Source organism: Silurus meridionalis, chromosome 21 (assembly GCF_014805685.1).
Source record: "Silurus meridionalis isolate SWU-2019-XX chromosome 21, ASM1480568v1, whole genome shotgun sequence".
In the NCBI taxonomy this organism is placed as follows: Eukaryota; Metazoa; Chordata; class Actinopteri; order Siluriformes; family Siluridae; genus Silurus; species Silurus meridionalis.
Window position 1 is genome coordinate 3,821,811 of NC_060904.1, and position 12,032 is coordinate 3,833,842.

General features: G+C 41.2%; 1 protein-coding gene across 8 annotated transcripts in view; it reads right to left on the minus strand.

Moving 5' to 3' along the window:
• Positions 1-10,752, minus strand: part of sulf1 (sulfatase 1) — an 87,737-nt gene extending 76,985 nt beyond the window's left edge. For 5 of the 8 annotated variants that reach the window (XM_046833792.1, XM_046833798.1, XM_046833796.1 and 2 more), the window contains exons 1-2: positions 10,533-10,752; positions 10,097-10,428 (exon numbers count right to left, since the gene is read on the minus strand). The gene's annotated coding sequence lies outside the window, so the exon portion shown is untranslated. The remainder of the gene's footprint in view (positions 1-10,096; positions 10,429-10,532) is intronic. The other 3 variants (XM_046833799.1, XM_046833795.1, XM_046833793.1) reach the window with 2 other exon arrangements.
• Between the last annotated feature and the right edge of the window lie 1,280 nt (positions 10,753-12,032).

The following is a 12,032-nucleotide window of genomic DNA, read 5'->3' on the forward strand; positions in this document are numbered from 1 at the left end:
TCCAGAACGTTCAAACAACTGACTGGTGGAACCGTGCGAACGGCGAACCTGCCCTCGAGACGCCTCTAAGAGTTTATGTAAGCCAAAATAGCACAAACTGTCAATCACGGAAAGCGTGTTCACATATGGCACATGGTAGCTATTTAGTTCATAAGCTAAAGGGCAGGGGTCAAGCGAATATAATGGGGTGTGTGTGGGGGGGGGTGAATTTCTATTTCATAGACCAAGAGGTGGAGTGGTGATTTGATTAGCTAGCGGGATTTCAGTGTTTACAGTCACACAGATGAACTAACACGCACGCATTACTGTTGGGACGTATCGTGTTTCCATGGTGGGGGGGAACAAAAAATGACTAAGAATTTGTTTGTCGTATTTCAACTTTTTTGAAAGTTTTCGTTTGGTATGTAGACATGTTCAAACATAATGCACATTACATTCACAGCATTTGGCAGACCCTTGTCCAGAGTGACTTACAATGATTTGAGCAAATGAGGGGTAAGGGCCCTTGATCAAGGGACCTTGAACCCAGCAGAGGCCAGTTGGCAGTGATGGTCTTAACCACATCTCACCCACTAAGTTACCATGTACAAGGTGGCAGCTTAGTGGTTAAAGGCATTATACTTTGAAATCACCGAGTTCAAATCCCAGGGACATCAAGGTGCCACTTCTGGACCCCTGTGCAGGGCCCTAGGGCAAGGCCCTTAACTCCATACCTGCTCAGTTGTATGAGAAAAAATGAAAGTTGCTCTGGATAGGGGTGTCTGGCTAATGCCATAAATGTTACCACCTCATACCAGCTATCTGACTATTTGTCGGTGACACAAAGATGATGCGCTATATTAAAAGTTGCATAACAGCTGTTTAGATGTTTTCAGGCACTGAGAGAGCAGAGTACTGAGATGCAAACTTTTTCTTTTTCTTTCTTTTCAACCTAAGAGCAGTGATCACCATGCTGCTAATACACAAACCACATACACCGATCACTCATTATTAGCGGTGAAGTGAATAACACTGAATATCTCTTCATCATGACTCCTGTTAGTGGGTGGGAATTATTAGTCCGCAAGTCAACATTTTGTCCTCAAAGTTGACGTGTTAGAAGCAGGAAAAATGGGCAAGTGAGTTTGACAATTTGATGCATGTGAGGAGCAAAAGCTGACCCGTGTGGGCGAGCTCCTGTAGCTCAAATTGCTGAAGCAGTTAATGATGTTGATGCTCGACAGGTCAGGACTGATTTGGCAGCAAAAAAGGGGATCAACACAAGATTAGGAAGGTGGTCATAATGTTATGCCTGGTTGGTGTATGTACGTTGTTTGTTTAGCTACACCTAGATTTTTGTACAAATTTAACAGGATACACACAATGTAGTAATGCTTTGGAAACTTGTATAAAAATGCTTATAATTTATGTCAAACTGAATTTATATGCAATAAGGCAACCTTTTTAGTCTAGTCGAGAATTTTCAATTCAAGGCAGGATGATTGGAGGGGGGGGTTGGTTGGGGGGAACAGTCCAGCAAGGTCCCAACATAGAGGTGAATACATGCTTGCGCTCTTCGGGTCAAACGTGTCGACTCGAAAGCATCATTCATCCGCCCCCAGCAGACAAACAGACCAGAAAGGACCTGCAGTGTAAAGCGATGGGAAAGTTCAACTTTCCAATTGAGCAGCTCCGCTTGGATGGATCGGGCAAATATTGCTTTTGTGTGGCCATCATCCGACCTCACAGGCAGACCATTATGGGAAGCCTGGTCCGTGCTGAAGCGGCTGATGCAGCTGTCCTGTGTTTACTTTGCCCTCCTTTTAGCCCCGAGTATCAATTAGCTTCGGCATCGGAGAGAGAGAGAGAGAGAGAGAGAGAGAGAGAGAGAGAGAGAGAGAGAGAGAGAGATCGCGAAAGAGAGCACAATCAGGGATGGCCTCTGCTCAAATTAATGCCTTCTAATGCCAAATGTGAGAATTAAACACATCGCTTAAGCGCTATAAAGGAAATGGCTCTCAGATGTGCACCGGCGTCAAACAGCGGAAATTTGCAAACTTAAAAACTTCTCAAATTTCCAAGAACGGCGGCCCGCTGGTCCTCATTATGTCGAGAAATAACGAGCGGCACGTTAACGGGAGCTGTAAAAATCCTAACAGTGACAGTAAGAGGAAAACGTCAGGAGCTGGAAGTGACCGTACCGATTTGTCACAGCGGGCGAGAGACTTGCACGTTGATTAGAGACACATTTGACTGTTCGGGTCGACGTCGTAAACGTCAGCTTTCCGAGGACGCGCAGCACTTACCGGCACCAGGACTAATAGCTGATGCCTTTTTCCCCCCGTAAGACTCGGACACGGCGTTCCTAATAGTGGGAAAATTTCAAGCGGCGTGTCGTCAAGTGTATGAGCGAAACCTGAGAGCACTGAAGTGGACCGAGTTATATCGTCTGTGCCCTCTTGTGGAGAACTGGCACAAAGAACGCTGCTCCGTACACCAATACTGCATGATCTGAAAGATGATTGGGGAAATTTTCTCAGGAAATCATCGAAGGCCATAAATATTGGACATTTTTCTTTTAAAACAGTCTCTGCAATTATATTAATTATTGACTATTATAATTATTTTATAAAAAATAAACAAAAATTTTAAAAATGCATTCTTCTCTTATCTTTGTGGAATATGTATTAAATGACAATACTTAAATGAATTAAACTAAAAATTAAATAATATACATTCATTTCCCAGTGCAGAAATTCTTGTTTTCTTTAGAAAATCTCGACCCTGAACATTTGAATACATTTTTTTTTAGTTTTCATTTCTTGCCGCTTTGTGAAGTCTATTATTTGACGCACTATACACAGAAAGAATTAGGCATAGATTGCTTTGTTTTGTGTAATTACTACATAGCGAAAAAATATGTAATACATTTCACAAAATGCTGCCATTCATCGGGAGTTATTTGATTTGAAGCTGATCAATTTGACACTAAATATGTCTTTGGCCGTGTGCTTTTATTTGTGGTGAGAGAAAACTTGTGCAAATTTCAGGTCCTTTTGGCTGAACCATTTCCTTGAGTTCAGAGACCAGACCTTTTGTTATTTCTCATGTGCATGAACGAATGATGCAACATCACACAGCTGGACAAAGGGAGAAAAAAATTTAATATATATATATAAAAAAAAAAGCCAAGTGCTAAAGTCATGGCTGCTATTTGAAGTAAGAGAGCAACTGTTCAATCGATTTTAAATATTCCACCAGTTATATTGGAAGAGAAAGGGGTTTGGCGAAGACCCCGAGGAAACACGAAACCAGGACTAGTCATCAAGCTTCAATCTTTCTGAACGGTTTATTGTTCACATATTGTGCTGAATTACTCTGGAAGTGAACTCTGTACAGCTTTTGAAAAAATTTTTTTAAAAAGAGACAAACGCAGGGCCAGAAAAAAGGACCACAAAGTGTAATTCTTTCCATATCGGGGTCAAGATGGTTTTAAAATTAATAAAACAGAAATCTGGCAGTCAGACAAGCCACAACAATAAATCAGCGATTTGTTTAAATATTATATTTAGTGAGACATGGAGAGAAAATGGCCACGTGTGTGATCACTTTAGCAACAAAACAAATGGGTGGATTACGGCAATCCAGAGAGGAGGAAGCGTTTTTATCTCAGGATCAGCATGTTGATAAGAGAACCGTCTTCCACCCGTGTTCATAACAGCAACAGTACTGTCCGACTACTCTTCATGTCCTCACTTGTCTCACGCATTAGATCATACAAGACTTACTCGCAAACCAAAGCTCCTAAAACCTCCAAGAGCTTTGGGATTCCTCGTAAATCCTCCCCTCAACCTGCACCTGCACCCTTCAAAATTCCAGTTGGACTCGACGGGCTGTTTGGCCTCCTTCACGAGGCTAATTGCGAGTTCAACCTTGACGAGTCCGGCTTGTGAAAGCAAACTTACACCCGTGTATAATTTCTCTGCTGCTACACGTCTCCGGTCATTTCTTGGTCTGCTTCTGAAAAAGACCCTGGGCTACTTTTGGACATCATTGTCATTTCTTCAAACCCCCCACCACAAGGCTCAAATGACTGGATGAGGTCAAACAGCAAGCAAACACCGGTGTCCTAGTAATCCACATCCAAATAAATCAAAGTGGGGAACAAAACACTCGTCTGGGGAACTCTGGCCGAGGGGAGTCCTTTCAGACAGCTGTTTTTGACATCTCGATTGCGAGGAAATGAAAAGCCGGAAAGCCTGCGTGCAGCCAAGCGCTTTTTATGATGCGTTTTGACGATAGTTACGAATTTTCTTCACTTCGTTTTTTTTTTTTATATTTGTCACGCTTTTAGAGATGGACACATGCACAGAGAATCATGTATATTTCCCTGGGCGGAATAAAAGAAAACAAAAACGACCTCCACATTGTGGCGCAGGAAAACGGGAGATTTTGGAACTAGGAGTCGGCGACCCTGGTGGGGATCGATGATTGTTTGGAACTGGTGCGAGCTCGTTTAGAACCCCTTGCCATTAGTTATAATGGAGCGGTGAGTAACAAGCGTTTGCTGTAAAAATCTTTTATAAAAATGGTGGTAGCGCGGGTGCTGCACAAAGGGAATTTCGGCTTCATTACCGGTTAGGACCTCATAATCGCGTCCCGTCTGCAACGTGGGTGCATCATTTCGAGGAAACAGCTCGACACAGCTATGAGTGTTGTTGACCGGAACAGCGAGAGCGCCTCACAATGGCGTCTCAAACAGCCTCGATATTCTCTGGTGTGCAGGACCATCTGGGGACTTAACCAATTTCTTTGAAATGAGCAGACGGGACACGATCATGATGCTGGTAATGATGCTGAAATTCCTGTTGCGCAACACTCACAATATCACCATTCTTTAAACCCATATCGCACTGGTTCCAAACAAATGCCGATGCCCCAACCAACTCCTACTTCCAAAATTTCCTGTTGCCCTGCGCCACCCTGTAAAAAAAAACCTTTGTAAACTGCAGCTATGCAGTGGTGTTGAGTGCAGGGTTAGGTGTTTGACTAGCCCAGGTGAGAGCTGGGCTACTTGACTGCCTAAGGGAAGAAACTTTTCAGAAGTCTGGCAGACGACAGAAGTTGAAGCCAAAAGGGGTCATGGTACGTGACTTTGTGGATGTCGCCAGTTTGTGCCCGGTCTGTTACATTAGAGCCCTCCTCATGACAGATGCTAGACAATCAAAAGTCCATATTAGATTTGATCCAGCTTCGACACACACCCAAGCAGAGTCTGACAGAAAATCGAGGGGGTGCAGATATCTCAGTGCACAAGTGTATGCTGTCTTGTGTTGTATACTTTCTTGCAATTTGATCAGGTCAAGCTTTACCCCTTTGAACATTTGGTACAGGTTTTTGGAGACTTGGATGAGCTAAATAAGCTTTTTCCATGAAATATTACACAAAAAAGGAAAGTCGCCAGATATTTCAATTCACTTACTCATAACAGATAAGCAAATGGCTGCCAAAAGAGATTAAGTGCACTGTTCTTTGTCCTTCCAGTAGCGAGTACGGAAACAGCTGGGATACGTCTAGTGTGGACCGTCTGTAGTCATGAAGCAGCGTTTCTGCAATGTGTCCGGTGTGTATTCAGAGGAAGAGTCGAGTTAAAACAGTACATTGAGTGAGTGTGTTGAAAGGATGTGCAGTATTGTGAATAGGACTCAGGGGATGAGCACAGGATAGTCCTTACGAATGTGGCTACATAATCCAGATGAAATTATCCACTAAATCAAGGGTGAGATGCAGATCTTCAGAACATCTATACCAGACAACCCCTAACAACCACTGATGATTAGTCAGTAGTGCTGAAGCTCTAAGCTTGTCAAAAAAACAAACAAAAAAAACAAAATCCAACTCTGTGCCATTTCTGAAGACTCATTTGTTAAAACTGGGTGAAGGATCAAGAAAAAGGTGTTTCAGAATGGGAAGCGATCCAAAATCCTTCTTAGCGTCATGACACCCAGGCTTTGGAAAAGGCAGAGCTTGTTGCATGGCACCAATTAATCCGAACGCTCTTGTTTCCTGACCACCCTGTTCCACTCCCTTTACTCTGGAGCAATCATTCACACACAAAACACACACATATCTGGCCTGGATCGAGAGGCCGTGCCAGGCGCTGCAGGTGCGGGACCAGCTGAAAACATTTTTCGAGCTTTCAACTAAAAATTAATTGCCGGTTACACAATTGAGTCGTCGTGCGCCGCATGGTAATCGGCTTCATGAATCACAGAGCTTGATTTATATCAAAAAGCGAAAGGATTTGAAGGATCGCCTCACTCCCTGAGGGAGGATGAAAGGAGGAAGCTTTTAGAGTCACGCCCGGCATCGGTGGCCGTGTTAGCGTGTCCAGCCCTGACTAATGGGGCCTGAGAGAACAACATTCGTTGACATCAGGAATTGAGGTCGGAACTCTGGAGGCGATCGGGAAAATTTAAATTTCCAGGATTAACTTGCTGTCAGCGTTTCATGTTTCACCGGTGACCTAAGACAATTACAATGATGCATTCGCTAAGCCGCATAATAAAAAAGGTGCACCGTGGTTTTTTTTGCTGTGGAAATCCAAATTCAGACAAGGATGGAAACTTTTTTATTTCCCTCGACCTGACCATATCGTTGGCAGTTTAACAGCCACTGTGGAAAATCTCTTTTTTGAAAAGTTTTTTTTTTTTTTTTTTGCCCATCATGCTCCATCATGCTTGAGATCAAAAGCGGAATTCTGAGATTTATAGTTCGGCATGACACCCAATTTTACTCAGCAGACATTTCAGTCGATGCTACCACGTTTATTAAACCATGGAAAAAATATCACTGAATAAATTAAACACACAATACAATTCATACAACCTCTATTGTCTACTTGTCTCAGCAATCCTGTAGAGCACCTTTAGAGCACCTTTACACTGTTCTGCTATTGCCCCACACACACACACACACACACACACACACACACACAGGGAGAAAGACAGGCAAAAACAATGATACAGAGAGTAATAGAGGCAGAGACAGAAAAAAGTACAAAGGGAGAGGCAGAAAGAGAGAGACAAAAAGACTGAGTGCTAGACAGAAAGAGAGAGAGCGAGAGAGAGAGAGCGAGAGCGCGCGCGCAAGGGGGCAGACAGACAGAGATAGAAAGTATAAAACAAGGATGAAGAGTTAAAAAATTAGCGTGCGAGAGAGAGAGAGAGAGAGAGAGAGAGAGAGAGAGAGAGAGAGAGAGAGAGATTCCTTGGCCTGTGACACTGAGCAAAGAGAAAGAACTCCTCAGGGATGTTATTGCACGCATTTTGACCTTTCCTTTCTCTGGAAAAAAGGTTTGGCTTCAAATTCACTTTTCCTGAAATAAACAGTCCAAGTGTGGTCTGATCCTGAGCAGGATCACACACTCAAACCCACAGGCAGAGCGATCACTCACACTCATCAGGTGATGAACTTTTCCAAAACACTTCCTTGTGAAAGTGAAATGACTGGCAATCGCGACGCAGCAGCATTGAAAACGTCTCCACACACTGTTCCGACTAATGGCTTTATCTGAGGAACTCTTAAACAAACGGCCCCAAGTGCACGGCTCCCAGGCGCCTTTTTTACACCAGTCATCCTGCTCGACTTGTTCGGTTCTTAGAAGCGCTTCAATGATTTGCAGCCTTCACAATCAGTTTCTCAAGAGAACCCAGAAAACCGCCCAGAGCCGTTACCAGTGAGCTTGCTGTACCATCAAACACACAGTGACTAAGCCATTCTGGTAAATCGCTCGCAAGGGGTCATGCAGCGCTGTCTGGGGAAACGTTATGCATAATGTGTTTAAAAAGATTTCTCAGTACATCAACAAAAAGAAGGAAAAAAAGATCCTTCTTTCCAAGTAGAGCAGAACGCAGAGCTCAGTATGGAGGAAAAGCGAACGCTCCCCCGTCTTCTGAACTTCAGCCATATCCCCCTTTGAGAGGGTTTCACAGCAGTTCCGGTCTGCGATTCAAATCACTCGTACAAAATCATAACACAAAAAATAAATAAATAAATCAAAACAAAAAAAACACTTGGAAACATGTCGTCATACTTCACGAGCTGTAAACTTGAACGTGCAAACCTCACGGCCTAATACGTTACAGACACTACCCAAATTTATCAAATATATTAGAGCATATAGGCATGTCATGTATGTATATGTGGGGGTACATTATACATTATACATACACCCATATATACATTATATACATTATATACACACACACACACACACACACACACACACACACACACACACATATACATACACACACATACATATATACACACACACACACACACACATATATATATATATATATATATATATATATATATATATATATATATATATATATATATATATATATATATATATATATATATATACACACACACATAGAGTCAACCCCCAATCAACCCCCCTAGTCACCACCCAATAATTTGCGATTCTGAACTCAAGGCTCGGAAAAGTCACAATTGATTTTTGTCTTAGAATGTAACCCCCGCGAGTTCCGGGGGACCACTGTACACACACACACACACACACACACACACACACACACTAGGGCTCTAACGATTCCTCAAATAACTTACAAATTGATTTGCCTCAATGCTTCACTTAACTAAACACAGAGCACTGTGTTTCCAACGGACCATTATTACAGACGCACCGCACGCTAAACTCTGGATCGCGCTGGACAGGTAACACACGCTGCAAAATGAAAAATGAAGGAACGAAGAGAAAACAGCGAGGGGGAGAGGAGAAGATTCTCGTCAACAAAAACGTCAGAAAGTTTCCAAAGTTTGGGATCATTTCAAACTAAAACAAAGAAAACAGCGCACAGTGCGGTCACCATTAAAAAAAAATGATGTATAATTTTTACATTTTTGTATTTTGTTTCAATATGGCAAGTAAATGCACTAAATTAGTTTAGTTTTCACAGATATTCATGTGCAATTTCAGCAAAAAAAAAATTATTTGTATAAAAAGTAAACAAATGACATGAATTGTTCCTTTTAAAAGACCCGCCGTATTCTCTCTCGTATATTTAGTATTGATTTTTAATAAAGAAAAGGTACTTGTCAAATTACTCGACTGACTAATCGGTAGAATACTCGATTTTTTTAAATAATCGGTAGCTTCAGCCCTAAAATATATTTAATATTATATACATATTTTTACACACACGCATACTTGTAGTCTCTGACTTACGGTTTTAAGAACGGGGATCAGTATGGGGTAGTATACGGTCATTTGTTTATAATAATTGTAATATAATAACAAATTACAGTACATAATTAGCAATACAGAGCAATTTACAGCACTTTACTGTATAAACTATACAGGATACGTGTGTGTGGCGTCAGACACGTGGACGAGCGCCGGGTTGCAGATGGAAGGTGGAGCAAAACACCATGTTTGTCTGAAGCTCAAAAATATTTGTACAAATTTTTCATATCACTATCGTCATCGTAATGATGAAAAATCCTAAATCGAACCAAGATAACGTGGGCATAATCTGTGCATATACTGTTTATCAACACATACATTGATTTAATGTAAAAGAAAGAAATAAGAACTATGATGTGGGTGGGATTTTTTTAAATACATTTTTAATATTTAGCTGTGGGCGAATTTCTGAAGAAGAAATAAAACATTTAATATTGAATATGTGGCAGGATGACGGCGATTCCATGCAAAATGCAGACTTTTATTTGTTTGGATTTGTCTTTGTAATGTAGCTTTGATCCACCAGATCAAAGTGTGTTTGTTTATTAATATATTGGAGTGTCATACAAACAAACAAACAAACAAACAAAACTATTGATTTTGAACCTGGGATTGTAAGACAAAGTAGAATCCTGCTGTAATTTTTTTTTTTTTTTGGAATGATGCGATTCATCACTCGTCCTCAAAAAACAAACAAACAAACAAAAACAAACAAACATGAGCCCCAATCAGAAAGGATTTAAAAGGTGACTGTTCTTTGAGGAAATAAGATAAATTGTTCTCTCTCTCTCTCTCTCTCTCTCTCTCTCATATTAATCAGCACTGTAAAGTACCACTGACCAGTGCTCCTGTGTCTTTCTTCTCTTCAGATCTGCTCAATTCATCCTGATGACCTCTAGATTGAGTTCTCTTCCACTGGAGACGACTCTGTGCAGCTGAGGATGTTTCCACATGAACTTCCTAAAGATTCTGTAACTTACTAAACAGTTTAAGAACTATGAGAAAGGATTTGGGCTTTAATTATTATCGAGGGTCTACTACAAAGGCAGCAGTTGAAGATGAGAGTGGGTTCCTTGTTCAAGTCTGGTTCCTTTCAAGGTTTCTTCCTTGTTGCCTCTCAGGAAACTTCCTTGCCACTGTGACCACTGGTTTGCTCAATAGGGATATAGGCACTAACAAATTTATATTTTATAACCTTAAAAGTCCACTGTTAAAATCGGTATAAAATAAAACAGAATAAATTAATTTAATGGAATGAACGTGTTCCATCACTCACCTGCTTCAACACCTGAATGGGAGCTGAGCTTCAGGGGGGGTGAGTTTAGAGCCAGAAAAAAATATATTATTATTATTTCATTAAAAACGACTTTACTGGAGTTTGGTTTTGCTTTTCTTTTCTCTCTCCTGTCTCCTGGGGAAATATGGAATCTTTAAAGACAGATTTTCTTTCGAGACGTTCATTAACACTAATTGCGACTCATAGACTCACATCCGGGTAGGCATGACAATGTGGCGCGCGCCCGCGCGGTCACGCCTTTTTAAAAATGTCGCGCGCGAGGCTGTAACAATGCTCACGAGCGCCCTCTCAGGCGCCACAATGAACTCCATGCTATTACTCCACAATAAACCCTCTGCTGTTTTAAACCAGCTGAAAAAAAGGGACTATTAGTAGTAAAGAGCATTCAAGGAGGGAAAAACACACATAAGGCTTTTGGTTACTGATCGGAAGGTCTGGGATTCGTGCTCTAGTACTGCCAAGCTGTGCTCTAGGGGCGCTGTATCATGAGGTGCCCATATATCCTTCCTTCCTTCCTTCCTTCCTTCCTATCTATCTATCTATCTATCTATCTATCTATCTATCTATCTATCTATCTATCTATCTATCTATCTATCTATCTATCTATCCATCCATCCATCCATCCATCCATCCATCCATCCATCCATCCATCCATCCATCCATCCAGCCAGCCAGCCAGCCAGTTTGGTTTATATTATCAACCCATATTTCATTCATATATCTGTTTGTCCAACCGCATCATCCATCAACAACAATTCATGCATCCATCCACACTATCCATCCATCCATTTATCTGTCCACCTGGCTGTTAACATCATCGTTCTATCCATTAAAAGCATCTATCTATACTGTATAATACTAATTGCTTGAATACATACTTTGCAATTTACTATGCATTGACTGTCTATGAAAAAAAAACATCTCGGTACCTGCAGATGAATAAATAAATAAATAACCCTTCTCACATGTGGACCACCATTGAACAGATATGATACAAAAAAAATCCTCCCATGTGCAGGATAATATTTTCAATATTTTTATTTTTTCAGTACTTTTACAGTTGAACAAAGTGAACATAATGCCTCCAGAAAGAACACGGCTGTGTTTTTAACTCAAGCGTCCATATAAACATCCTGTTTTGACTTCATAGGGCCGTAGACGAAGTCACTTAGTAATTAGTTCAACATGATCTCAAATCGTGGGATATATGCATGATGAACGATCCAATTTAATTTAAGAGTATTAAGGCTGACTTATGGACCCCACAGCAGTACAACGCTGCAGGGGCCTACGGGACCAAATTACGAATCCACACAAAATCCTAAAGCATCCTCAGTTTATAACCTCGGGAGATGTGCATAGTGTGACTGGATGATGTGCCTAGTGGGCCTGGCTGATCAGAGATTCAGCAGACTTCAGTTTCATTAAAAAAACTTTTTTTCTTTTCCAGTAGAAGAGTATTGGTTATGTCCAAAACCA